The sequence below is a fragment of the Lonchura striata genome, chromosome 8, assembly GCF_046129695.1.
Source record: "Lonchura striata isolate bLonStr1 chromosome 8, bLonStr1.mat, whole genome shotgun sequence".
NCBI classification, from domain to species: domain Eukaryota; kingdom Metazoa; phylum Chordata; class Aves; order Passeriformes; family Estrildidae; genus Lonchura; species Lonchura striata.
The window spans coordinates 20352475-20366891 of record NC_134610.1 but is presented as its reverse complement, the minus strand read 5'-3'; the positions used below and the strand labels follow the sequence as shown (position 1 = coordinate 20366891).

Genomic DNA, 14417 nt, shown 5'->3' with positions numbered 1-14417 from the left:
GCATGCGCCGTGCCCCAGGCCACAGATGTGCGGCGGGCTCCCCTCACGGGCGCCCCGGCAGCGGCCCCGGCAGGGCAGAGCGGGCCGAGGCGGATCCCTGTGCGGGACAGCGCCTTCGCTTCTGCTTCGGCTTCCGGACCGTGAGGGGCGATCCGCGTTAGGCCCCTTCCGCAGCCGAGCGTGAAAACCAGTCGTGTCTGTGCGGACGCTGATGGAACTGAGTGGTTTTAACCGCGGAGCGGCCGGTAGCCATAACCCTTGCAGTGACCCGGGGATAAGGAGTATAAAAGCCTGATTCGGTGCGAGCGTCAGGCCGGTGACAAAATGGCCACCGCAGACGGCGTGTGGGCGGTGTTGGGCGGCCCTGGCGACATGGCGGTTCCCATCGCGGGCGTCGTGCAGGAGTGAGCTTACACACCGCCTTTTGATACGGCAACGGACTGTAGCAAGTGACTTTGCTGTTTCACACTCGTCCTAAATAAATAAGCACATTGTCATTTGTGTCCAGAGGAAACCTGTATCAAAATCCTGTGACCGCTGGGCTAGTGGGCAACTGACTTGTGTCTCAGTGAAGTGCAGGGTCCCCCGGCCTGCTGATCTGCCAGAACTGTGCTTACCAAAGCAGAGTTACAGGGAAGATTGTTGTGGTTCAAGCGGAGCGTGTGTTCACAACACCCTATGAAACAAAGCTTTTGGAGGCAATAACTCCAGAGCAGGTTAATTTTTCTGCTATTACAGAATTTGGATAATTTATTTGCAGTGACTGGATCTACAAATAGTTATGCCTGGTGAGTGTATTGACAAACACTGGAAAAAGGCTTCATTTGCAGTCTGGCTCTGTAGCAGTCCTGTTAGGTATAATAAACCGAACAGGTTGGTTGGTACTTTGCTGGGGTAGCTGCTAGGAAAACTTCAATTGCTGCAGGAATCAGTGTTGATAATTTACTCCACTGTAGAGTTCCATGTGAGTCAGGGTTTATACTGTATCTCAAAAAGTTTAGAAAAACCCTCTGTTGTTTAGATGGCTTCTGATAATTTAATAACCTTCATACATTTTATAAGAGTTCTCCCCTCTTTCCTGCTCCTGCTAGATGGACATACTTCATTTCTGTCATGTCAAAATGAGGTGATGATCAATGATGGGTCCTTTCTGACGTGAGAATCCTTTTGCAGTCTGGTAACCTTTAGCACAAAATATACATTAGTGAATGGTCCAGCACCTGAGAGTGATTCCCTACCAAGCACTGTAGAAAATAGGTTTACCAGTTGAAAAATTCAAAGTTCTTCCTTAGTGTGGTCTGCACTCTCAATTTTTTTCTGTTATGTGGTTAAGATAGGAGATAATGAGAGCTTCTTAATGGATACTATAATTCACCAAAACCTGCACTAGTTCAAGTGGTTTCATGAAAGAGTATGAGAACTGCCAGGAGATCAGCCCAGAGGAGCTATTTTCAGATGTATTGTATGCTAAGCTATATTCTGCCCTCAGTTTGTGCACCTGTCTTCCACTGACCATTATGGAGGTCTGTGTAGTTGTCAAGAGAGGAGAATACTTGAATATTTGTTAAGATGATAACAGATTCCTGTTGTATGGATTATGTTAGCATTACTAGCCAGAAAGATCAGAGGCTAAATAAGGAGACAGAAAGTGTGCACTTCTTTTCCTATTGTAACTGTTAGCTCTAACAGTTAAATGTTAGTATTTTCACATTGTTAGGAGCTTAGTTGAGTCACTGACTCACAGCATCAGTCAGATCTATTCAATAAAGACTGCAGCCATGGAGTCATTTTACTGAAAATGAAAATAGAATTTGTTCCTCTTCTGGTTCTTTCATAAGAAACTTGCCAATGTGTTGGAAGAAGCTCTGAAAAATTACATGCATTCAGAGTGCAGTTAAATTAATGAAGCAAAGACATAAGCATCAATTTTTCATATAAAATTTTTCTCACTATATTTCCTACTTCTGAGCTTAAATCTTTACTTTTAACATAAGTTGTAAGGCAGTAGATAATTGAAAATGCATTTATTACTAGCAGAAGCCAAGCTCCATATTTACAAAGCACTTGAGCAGAAAGGAGATGGCAAGATTTGACCCAATGGAAAGATGAACACTGCCATCTGTCAAGACCTGTGGTGATGATACCTGTGGTTAAAAGCATTTATTGAAGAAAAATTTGGATTTCTTGACTCTGAAAACCATATGTCATGGGAAACATGGATGCTTAGGTCTATACAAGTTCACACACACACACATACATACATATATTCTTCTGGAATAAATCTACTCATATAATTTGGTAGTTTTTGTTCTGTTACATAGACATGGCATGGTCTAATCTGTTTAATTTTTTATAGCAATATGGCAAGAAAGAAACAACATTATTTTTGTTACTTTTGTGTATGCCTCTAATGCTAGCAAGCTCCAACACATTTACAGACATGTTTGTAGGAGCAAAATGTATTTATGATTGGTTTTGAAGTCAGTGGAAGTGTGTGATATTCAAGCAATACTATCATTAATCACAAAAATTATTTTTAATTTCATATAGTTATAGAAAAATTTCACTATTTGTTATACGAAAGATGGCTGCAATTCAGGAGTGATGTAAAACATCTGTTCTATATGCTTAATTCATAGTATATGTCCACAGACAGATACTGATCACTGTTGTGATGTATTTATGACAACAATTAGGAATCCAAGAGGAAGTAAAATAATTCAGATCCATGAGATTTTGTAATTTTCGGGGTTTAATTTTTATGTTTAGTAATAAATATAGCATTTTGTAGCATTTCTTTCTCTGAGCCAAAAAAGCTTTCTGCTAGTACAAAAAAAAAATTCATCTTAAAAGGAACATTTCTCCAGCTCTTGTTCTTGCTCTGGAATTGTGGGGTCAAGTAACTTAAGTCTTGTCTTTTTCACCTTGATATCACAGGAGGAAAAGAAGTGTTTTGCTCTGGGTAGTTTGTGTCACTGGTTACCAGATTACAAACATATCTTTATTTTCTCTTAGTCTTAGTTGCTTAATGTGTCAAATTAGTATCCTAATTTCAATAGCAATATTCCTTACTGCTAAAGCTATGTGATTTGATATTTGAAAAGAAGCCTTTTGAGTGGAAGGCACCATATATAATTTGGAGTGTTATTAAAATCATATCTGCAGGGAATAGTTCACACTTTCTTCCTAACAAGGAAATCAGCAACTGAATCATACCTATGTTGTTTCTCAGCTTTTCTTCCTGCCACATTTCAGAAGCTGACAGAATTATCCTTGTGACACAAGTGTGAAGTAAAGGTGACAAATACTATACAGAGTTTTAGAGGAGTTAACTCAAGATCAGTCACAGATATTCAATTGATGGTTCAAAATTGCCCTTCCTTCTCTTAGTCCCATGATCAATTCAAAAGAAACAAGTTTTCTTAAATACCAAACAGTATTTAGAAGTAAGCATTTTAAGTGAAGGCAAGCTCTAAATTTGTGAAGCTAAAACATGACCTTGATAGGGTGGAAATTTTTATGGGCTGTTGTTTGAACTCCTGATATTCACTAAAGCAAATTTCATCTTTATTTCTATGGGGAAGGCAAACTACTTTTCGTAGAAAAGGATCAAAATCATCAGAGTGGATATGCTATGTTAATGACAGGCGGTGGACAGTGAGGGTAGAAGAACTGATGGGACACTTATGGTTCAAAGAATTCAGCACTTTTCATTTATGCTGGAAAAAAATGTAAATTATGTCACCCTCACCTCCTAGTGCAAAGTTATCAGACAGACAATCAGTGACACTGCTGACATTAAAATGGCTGAAATGTTATTTACTTCTATTTATTTCTTTTGGAAATCTTACAATATCTTATTGCAAATGAAACAAAACCCCACATATAATGGTGTAAGAAGCAAAGGTTTGTCTGTAGTTTCAAAGCTGGATTATTGTTCTATCTCAAAGCTAATTGAAATCCAAGATGTTTGTATCAAAGCTGTAATGAGACACTGACAAATACCTTTCTGCCCCAGTGGAAATGTAATCTTTCTATTGAACATTTTGTCCTGGTAAGTTCCATCTGCAATAGGCACAGGCATTTTGCATTTGAATCAAGAAGGTCACTCCTTTGGATCAGATGATATAGTGTACACTCCACTTGCCTTTAGATGAAATTGATCCTTTACTGCATTGAACATAAGACTGTGCACCTAATTATCTTACTGTTTCATTTAAATTAATTTGGGATGCTAACACTACCACCTCTTTTTGATCTTTGCACATATCAGTGAGACAATTCTCTGAAAAGTCTTATTTCTTAGACAGGAATATTTAAAAAATATTCAGTTGCATTTCTTTGCTAAATAAACCAGAATAAAATCAATATTTAATTTATTGATAGAATTTAGTATTTCATAACATCTCCCTCACTTTTGCAGCAGTAACACAATAGTTCTATGTATAATTACTCAAACTTGTTTGAGTAATCTTCTTAATATATAGTAACTAAACTACATATTCAACATTTTGGTTGTTTTACTCATAAATAATGCCATTGACTATGGTGAAGAGAGGCAGCATAAAACTGAATGGCAGTTGCACTGTGTTCACTCTTCAGTGTTAAAACTTCCAATACCTTTGGAAATATGAGTTTTTTTGGTTTTTTAATACAAAGTAAATTGTACTGAGTGTATGTACAAAAGCATGTAGATTATTTTTACAAAAACAAAGGGAAGAAATCTCTAGCTATGGAGGGGCTACTGTGCAATGCATAAATAGCAGCTAGATCTCTGCAGGTTTGAACCTGTTCTTATTTAAATCAATGGAAATTTCACTGCTGGCTGCAGTAAATGCTGCATCAAAACCCCCCAAAATCAATTAAATGTGTTCTTAATAGGCTTTCATGCCTTTGAAAATCTTTCTCTAAATTACAGATCGAAACCAATCAATTAGGCCTTAGATTTCATTTTATTAAAATAAATCCCACATTATTGTGCAAAATTAAATACAATGCTTAGATTTACTGGCTTTCATTTATCCAGAAAGATTAAGCAATATCTGTGATTGTCAAACCACCTTGTTTTATTTGTTAGAAAATGTAGGATTCGACAGAATGCTGATGTGACTCCGTGTGTTTTGAATTGCTTCTGCACTGCAAAGAACAGTGCTGGTACTAGGAAGTTGAGCAATGAGAAATTGCTCTGTCAGGACATGGACTAAAATTAATTTAAAATAGACTTTTTATGTGATATTGTAGCAATTGGAAATTCTGATTTAGTGTCTGCTAAGAAAATGTTGAAAATGCTTTTAGAAATTTCTTAACCAACTAAAGTTCAGTAATAGTGGATACCAAAAATATAATTATTAAGGAAGATTAAAGAGTATTTAGTGTAAAAAGACTATGGCTTGTTCTGATTTGTATTAATTTTGAATTTTTCATTGTCCACAGGAGATCCTGAAGAGTACATGGCATAAGCTGGCAGGTGGTACAGCAAAAGATTTGCATCAAGATAATTTCTCCATTTCTGCCATCCTCATCTGCTGTCATTCAGGTGCTATAACCTGTTTCCTTAAACAGCATTATTGTGAAGTGTATATTTATCTGTATCACCATGAGGTGATAACGTGTGCTTCACTGTGCTCTATTTAACTAGAACATATTCTTTTGAAATCTTAGATAGTTGTACTGCTTTTATGGGTTTAAAATTACAGCACTAACATCTATTTTGTGTTTTGTAATTTGCAATTAAGCTGTATTTTACCTAGATATGAGACAGCATATTTATTATCACAATTTTTATCTAAACTAAAATTATGTAATATAGGTAACATAGCAATACTTCATATGGTATGCATGTTACCTTATGCATAATTCTTATAGTAAGGATACTGAGGTTGTAATTTATTTTATTTAATAAACTCAGATACTGAGTCAAGCAAAAGATGCTCCGAATACCTTAAAGCTGTTACAAAACCAGAGAGAATATAAACTTCAGAAGGAATTTCAAAATAGAAAAAAATTAAAAGTGGTGTTTGAGGGGTATTATAATTAGGAGGGAAAGTATTTTTTAAATAATAAAAATAAGGAACTACTGCATTTGATAAGTATTTAATGAAACCAACTGTATCTGTATATAGTTGAAAGTCTGATCCTCAGAAACTACTGAGTGGTTCTCTTCAAACTAAAAATGGAAAAAAATGTGACAGCCTGAGAACAAGCATGATAAGTATTGGTCTAGAGATAATTGCTTAGAAAAGTTATTTTAAGCTAATGAGAAGTTCATAAAAGAAAAGTGCCATTTCAACCAAATAAGTGTAATAATATCAGCTAATGTGGAAACACATTCTGGGAAGAAAAAATAAGCATTGCAAAGCCTGGAATGGCCAATATGGAATACAGAAATGTGTCCAAGTGAGTAAGCATCAAATGAAGGATTATCCCTACTTGTGGAGAATCCATTCCAGCAAGTAATTGAACCATGGACTACTGCATCTCAAATTTGTAGGACTCCCCAGAGAGCTAAAAGGGACTCTGCAGATTCTGTCATCAGTATGCCAAAAATCTCTGCTCTGTACTGTAGTGCTTAAAAGTAAGTGTTTCCCAGATTTCCATTTTTAAATGACTTCTTTCAGAATTCTGATCAAACCTTGGTGTTCTGAGTTTTTAAAGGTACAGTGAGGTTCTCTTTGTATTGTTTTGCATGTGAATGCAAGAAATAAATTCTGATTAAGGTTCTAAAATTAGACCAAAAATGTTGTTATGCTCTGAAACAGCTTGAAAGGTAAACAGAATGCTATCAAGTGTGCAGGCTATCCACAGAAAAAGAGAGAGGATAAGCATTTAAGGAGAAATATTTTGTTCTGTACTTAGCTTGAAGTGAAAAGATACTATGCCAAGCAAGTAACAGAAAGATAGCTAGGTGTACAAAACTAGGTGGCAGGGCACTGGGGAAGTGTGCAGGATGAGCTTCTGAGACTGCTGAATAAAGATGTTAGGTACAAATTAGAGCTGGTTTTGTAGTGAAGGGTCTGCCAAAACCATGATGCTAGAATATATTGATGCAGGAACATCCTATGTATATTACATATATCTCAAACAACTCCTAGAACATCATGCTAGACCACACAACTATCTTTTACTAGGATGCCTGTTTTGTTTGGAAAAGGGTTGCATATGAGATTCTGTCTCTGAACTTGAGAGGTAATGTGATCTGTAGAATCAATACTTCACATTTTACTGTTTTTTTTTAACTTTGTCTTTTGTATTTTTCCTGCCACACATTCAGATGGAAAGCGTACTACATTGTGTTAGACTTCTCATACCATCAGGAAACCTGTGACACATTTTTAAATTTATTTTAGAAACTCAGTTCTCTCTTAAACACTGTTCATTGATTCATTTTGCAAGCTTTCTTAACTTGATTTTGATTTGATCCTTTGTAAACTGCATAAAGATAGTGGATTAGGGTTTATCATACACAAAATTATGTAGAATCAAGAGATTTTAGCAGGATCTGCCAGCAACCAGAACTGTGCAGCCAAGTCCAGTTAAGATATGGTTAAATTGTTTTTGCCAATCTTGAATAAAAAACACTGTTGTAAAACTGACAACAACAAGAAACATAAGCACATATTTAAGTCAATGAAAACTAATTGGATGAGCTCTCTGTGATCAAATTCAATGTGATTTGGTTGTATATCTGGAAAGGAAGCTTCATGTTTATGAAAGCTAGATTTCAGGTGACACTGCAATGAATTGAAACACATCTCTGCCAGTGCTTCTTGACCTAGTGAAATAGAAAGATTTTTCTTTTTGTTTGTTCTATAATAAATGGCTGAGTGTGTGTGTGTGATAACACTGTATAAACCGTATTGATTTGTGGAATGTTAAACACACTGTCTAGATAAGAGTTTTCCTTATTTCAAGCAACAAAGAAGTATTCATAATTTTATCTTTGGGTGGATTTACAGTCACTTCTGTAGGCTTGATCCCCCTAGACCTTCAGTGATAGAAATCAGTTGAAGTCAATCTATGTGAGCAAATCTATTCCAAAGAAGTCCTAAAGCCACCATGTATAGGGTAGTTTTATATTGTATTCTGTAGGAATAAATGTGAACTTGCTCTGTCTCTGTATTGAGCCTGCTGGACCCTGTTGGAACACAATGAACATGGTAACAGTTTGAGCTAGCAGAGGCAAACCCAAGGCTGGTTATAGCTCCGTGGAAGGGTGTACAGTGATGCTCTGTGAAATCGATTTTGTTAGGTGGGTTCTTTCATTTTGGGCAGAAGAATGAGCAGTCAAGCTGCTTGATATGCAGACTCCACATTTAGCTTCATAAAAAAATATAATTAATCATAATTATGAATATGTATATAGAAGGAAAACAGCTAGGAGTAGAGGATCCTTTAGTTATTAGATAAAAGCATAAAATCCAATCCATAAAATCATTCCAAAATGGAAGGCAGATTAATATATTAATTATGTACTTCAGAAATTGTATTAATTATATTTTGGAACAATATATCTAGGGTAAGAGGAATATTCTATCCTATCTAAATTCTTTAATTGCTATTTTTCCTGTATTCTTATGCACAATATCTGATCTAGGAGTTATTAACTAAGACCTATGACTTTTGATTTGAAGCAGATCAGAATTGTTCACAGAGGCAGTACTTTACACTTTCTGATCTTCCTGGCAAGACTTCTTGCTCTGAATTTCATTGTTAGAAATCTCATTAGCCAGCCATGGGAAACAGGGAGGGAAGAAATAAGGCATTTCTTGTTCCCTCCTCATATAAGAGAAATTAAAGTCAAATGTGTAAAGTCAAATAGTAAAAAAAAATTCTGAGTCTTTGAAACAAGGAAACTCTGTGTCAACACTCCACTCTAAAAGCAGGAGAGCAAAATGTAAAACCCTAAACCAAGTCTAAATTTGCCATGATTTGCAAAGAAAATAAACTCTTCTCGAAGGTAGATAAATGATAATGAGTGTACCATAGCCCTCATGGTAATATTGTAGTTTTGAATCAGGTTATTAGGTTTATCTTCAAATTAATTCTGTATTCAGGGGAGTCTCAATAGAGACTCCGTAGTCTCAGGAGTTCACTAAGATGTTGGGTGCTCAGGTAAACTTGTAAACTCCAGGAAGCTTGTCCATACACCCCAAATTTGATACTTTACTAAAACTTTCATTCAAGAGATACTGATATTAGAGGTAATCTTTAGCAAATGCAAAAATACTGAACAATTATAATCAGTGGCCCTAAGATGACACTTTATTTCAAGAAATGCCATTTGCGGATTTGCAGATGGTAACTCAGTATCTCAGATATGCTATTTGCTAGTAGCAGAGGCAGCACTGCAACAGGCATGACTTAACTTATAGGATCAGTTTTTGTTAAGTATTGAGTTCCATGACATAATCATAAATTTGCAATCAAAAAGTACGAGACCATAAAATCAGTTGTTGTAGTTGGAAAATCTGATTTAAGTGTCAGAATGAACTGTTGTTTATGTAACTAATTGAAGGAAAAGGCAACAAAATTAATTCTTACCTATTTTTCTGTTAAATAGATCTAGTTCAGGAACTCCAGGATATTTACCTCAGTAATATGATACTATCTTCCAGTTATTGAATTTAAACTTTTGGACCAAGTACATAATACTTGTTTTTCGTTCAATTACGGTATTAAATTCTATTTATTAGGTGTATATTATTTAATTAGAAAAATTACTGAAATGAACTAAAGTACCTGTTAATAATTACATTTGAAAACCTATACCCTCTCAGTGCCAAAATCCCTCTAACTGCCTTCTGCCCTCAGTATTTATTGTGTACTTACTGTGGAGTCTCACCTTGCTTGGGAAGTTCCCTGCATTTTGATGCAAACTTTTTCCAGTATCTCAAAAAATTGCATTTTCTGTGGTCACTGTGGGTTAACAGAAGACAACTGTCTGCCAACTGGATTTAAATGATTTCAAGTGCACAAGTCTGCCTTATAAGCAAAAATCTTTACCCATTTAAATGTCTAGAGAAGTTAATTAAAAACTGTAGAATGTGCAAAGGACTATACAGACAATTAATTGCTAAAATAATTGTAATGATGCACAATTCTACAATTGCCCTTTTCTCTCTGCTGAAGGACACTGTGAGAAGGCAAATCTCTGCCTGACAGATTCTGATGAGAGTTTTTGTTAATTACACTTAAATTACAAAGGGCACCACTTCTATATAAAAACTGTGCATTGCTTCCATTATAGTTGGACATTTGCATGAAACCACAAATAGTTTCCTTGCTTATCTGTGTTCCTGGCTTGAGACCAATTGCTTTCTTGCCTTTTACTAGTTGCAGCATAATCTAAAATAGAGGATGAATAAAATAATTGATCAAGACTATAGCTTCAGATATTATTGTCTACGTGCCCCACTCTGTCTTTCCCTTTTCTGCCTCTCCCTAGGGGAAAAGCAGTTATCTTCCTTATGCTAAATCCAGTTCCTATCCACAGCAATCATAAATCTTGGCATCAGTCTCACAGCAGAATAAAAAGTCAGATCAGCGGGAAGCTTCCACATAAGAGCAACAGGCAGCTCCAGGAGGAGGAAAAAAAAAAACCTACATGAAAAAAATCTTTTCAAACTCTTCAATTTATTTTCTTTCAAAAATAAAGGGTTCTACTCATTAGAAACCCTCAGGTTTTCTTGTCTTTTTAAAGATAATATGCCTTCAAAGAATGACAACTCATTATTCAGGCAGCCTTTCAAAGCCCTTTATTTCAAAGCTTATTTCTGAATAAACAAATATATAAAGAGAACAAATTGAAATTTCTGCTTTTCCTAGTGTTTTGCATAAAGGCTACACAAGCTGTCTTCTCTCAAAATGACTCAGATCTGAAATTACAGAGTAACCAAAAATTGTTTGATGTAGCTGGTGGAATTAATATTATGTATTTTATCTACAGACTGACTCTAAAGCCACAAAAATATTTTTAATTGAGAATTCAAAATTTTAGATCAAAACCCCAAGGTATTTTTTGTTACTGTTATTATTTGCTTAGGGATGTTTAAAATGTTTAGAAATAGGCAAAGGAGCACTAAGTATATTGAAAATAACTATCATAAACATGGCAACAATGTAATAAAACTGAGAGTCGGGTTTGCGATATAATTTGAACTTGTACTTATTGGGCTGATGTACAAAATGTCTTTGTAACCATTTATTACACATTTATTACATTCCAAAGAGTTTACTTCAGAGTGAATTAGTCCTTTAAGGCATTAGGAGGAACTGTCCTACTCGGACTAAAGTGAGCTACCCTCTCCAGGATGAAAAATTGATTAGGTTTTAAATCAGAGAAAATATACTGAGAAATATAAATATTTTGTTGCTAGAGCAGAGATTCAGGGAATACAAAGATAGGAGTAAAATGTCTTCAGAAGAACTGGAGAAAGGAGTTTGGAATAAGAAGGAAATGTTAATTAGTGAATGAAGCACATGTACCTCAGTGGCTTGGAAAGCATAATGTTAGAAAGTGCAAAATAATACAATTTGTAGGAAAATGTGCAGAAATGAACTCTCACAGTATTGTAGTCACCTCTTCACTTAAGAAGACCAAGGCATTGCTGTGATGAGCTCAAACCATGTGTATGTTTCTTGATAGAGTTTCCTATAGCTAGTGTCTGAATTACAATTGAAAATAAAAAGAGGTTCAGAGTATGCAAGACTCCATGATGGCTGACTTAGGCTTACAAAGGAAGAAATCAAAAGCACTCTGTGTGTGATTCTGTGCCAGAGTATTTGACTTCATATTAAAAGCAGGTAAAAATGTAGTACAAGTGCAGTCAGAGACTGGAGTAACAGGGAACTCTCCTTTCCCTGAACTCAGCTAAAAACTCCGGAAGCAATTCTTACTTAAAGATACCCTTTTTTTCCAAGTGAAGTAACTCTGTGGAGGAATTTTGAACAGTTGTTGTATGTGGGAATTGCTGACTGTCTGTATTGCCTGTCAATTTTCTTTCATTTATTTGAGGAGGAGAGCAGTGCTTAGGTCCATATGTAAACTCGTTTACTCAATAGTGCTTTTGGTTATACAGTTGCAGTCTCATGGATAGGCAAATTCTTCCTAGGCTTTTGCAGTGCCATCATCGGGTTTCTGCTGCTTGGTAGCAGAGAGGGGTTCATCCAAATCCATATATAACAAACAGCGCCTTCTTTTCGGAGCTGCAGAGTTTTTTTCCAGTCACTAGCTGCATAATTGTCAGTACAGACCAAAAAGCTAGGAAAACTTCTACTGCAGCATTTTGAGATCTGCTGTAGTTCTGTTTCACTAGGCTCTTACAACTTCTGCTTACAGTATGCAATAAAGTGAGGACAAGATTTATCTCTGATTTCACATTGCTGCAGATTTTTAAAAAAGTATACTTTTCTACATGGAAATGGATATTTCGTGCTGCTACTCTTGTTAGGTATGGAGACCTGTGAAATTATGGTATCATTCAGTATAATTGGAAATGCAGAAAGAAAAGGTGTTTTATTGTTGTTGAGCAAACATCTTTGTTCACTCCATGCACCTCATCCATTATTTTTTGATTATAACTAAAATATTAAGGCTTTTTAAGCAAAGTATTTCCATAAAATAATATGAAAAGAAGACATAGTTATAAATGGGGAAGCCACTGTCTGTCTACAGCAAATACTTCATGAAGACTGATCTACCCAGTTCACAGTACAGGCTGCAAGAACATTCCTGGCAGGGTGCAATGAGGAATGGCAGGCAGCAGGCAGGCACGAATTGCAGGAAATAGCAAGCAGGTTCAGCTGCTGCAGCAGGTTGGCAGTTATGCTGGAAAGTCAATCCACAGATCATAACCCAACCTACTGAGGGTCAGAGTCCTGTGGTGACTCAGGTGCAGGATGATGGGACCAGGCAGAAATCAGGCCAGGAAGTCAGGTCCAAGGGGATGCAGGCAAGCACTGGAACACCCAGGTGGAGCGGGGTTAAAGGCCCTGGAGTCATGAGCAGGAGTGTGGGGGTTGAGGCTCCCAGGTGAGGCTGGTAAGGGCCATTTAGACTTATTATTATGTTCAGGGTCATTACTGTCCATTGGCAGCCTTGCATTTGAAACAGACTAAAATTATTACAGAGGCTATGCCTTAATGAACTTTTGTTCAAATTCCTCATTACCAATGCAGTAATCACAGCAATGAACCAGTCATATAAATTTTCTTATAAATTTGCTTTTAAACAGTCATGAAAATTTTTAATCTCCTTCTCTACATCTGATCAGAAATAGGAGCCAGACAATATTAGTGCTTCCATTGCCACAGTGATGTATGAGCTGTTCCTTAACTGCAACAGCAATTGCTATTTTTAACAAAAAGATCAAGCATTCAAGCTGAATTGCTAGGGTATTTTAAATTAATGTTTCTTCTAGATCCAATAGTCAGAACAATGTCCTGGAGAATCAGAATTACATTAATTTTGCCACTTTATTGACCTAAGCATGAATAGCAAGCTTTGTGAAAAACCACGGTGCCTTGTCTACATCAGTACTAGTAGGAGACACAATAACTTCTAGTGTAGACTGACAGAATGAGTAAGCAAGTAAGATCAAGCAATAGCAGTAGCATACAATGTAAAAAATAGCTTTCAGTTGTACTGAAACTAGTCTGTTCAATGGAATAGATCAGAAAACATCATCAGAAAACAAGCCAGTATCCACAAAGGATTAAATTATGAACAGAAGCTGTTAGCATGTATCTGATGGCAGAATGTACTTTATTATTTGAAATTGGCACTCATGTTTACTTTTTAGGATCAGGTTTTTTTTTTTTTTTTTTTTTACTGCCAGGTCAAATGGTAAAAATTACTGGAAATTCCTGTTTTTTTCTTATTCATGCTACTTTCATATATTGTATATGAGCTTATCCCTAAACTTTCATGCTTTTCTGATCTTGTTGTGTCTTTTAACTAAGCTTGTATTTGCACAAAAGTTACAAACAGAAGTTTAAAAGCTCCAAAGTGGAGCACAATTAAGATGAAGAAATGGGATGAAGAAATACTGTGTTCTGAGTGGGCCCTTAAAGAGAAGTAAATATATAAATTCGGACATGACTGTGCTTTTGTTTTGAGGCAGACTCATCATACTGTATCAGCTAAAAGTAAGGCTGGTCTTGCATCTGCCAAAGGCTGTTTTGGTAGTGCTTGCCACCTAGTGGATTACTGCTCGTGTACACAGATGAGCAGCATCATCTGCCACAAAAAAGACCATCACACTATTAATCACACTAATATTTTATTTTATCCTGCAGAATTTGAATACTACTCAATGGATTTATTTATTTTGTTGGAATGAAAAGCATGTGAAAATTGAACTACAAATTGCAAACATTTTCAAAACTTTTATCTGACAGCTGTATTTGCAACTATGACA

The 14417-nt window shown here is 36.1% G+C and overlaps 1 long non-coding RNA gene across 2 annotated transcripts in view; it reads left to right on the top strand.

Annotated features, from left to right (window-relative positions):
- The first annotated feature begins 23 nt into the window (after positions 1-23).
- LOC110482849 (uncharacterized) overlaps positions 24-14417 on the top strand; it is a 33159-nt gene continuing 18765 nt past the window's right edge. For both annotated transcript variants that reach the window (XR_002467466.3, XR_002467467.3), the window contains exons 1-2: positions 24-788; positions 5434-5536. This is a non-coding gene — a long non-coding RNA (uncharacterized LOC110482849). The remainder of the gene's footprint in view (positions 789-5433; positions 5537-14417) is intronic.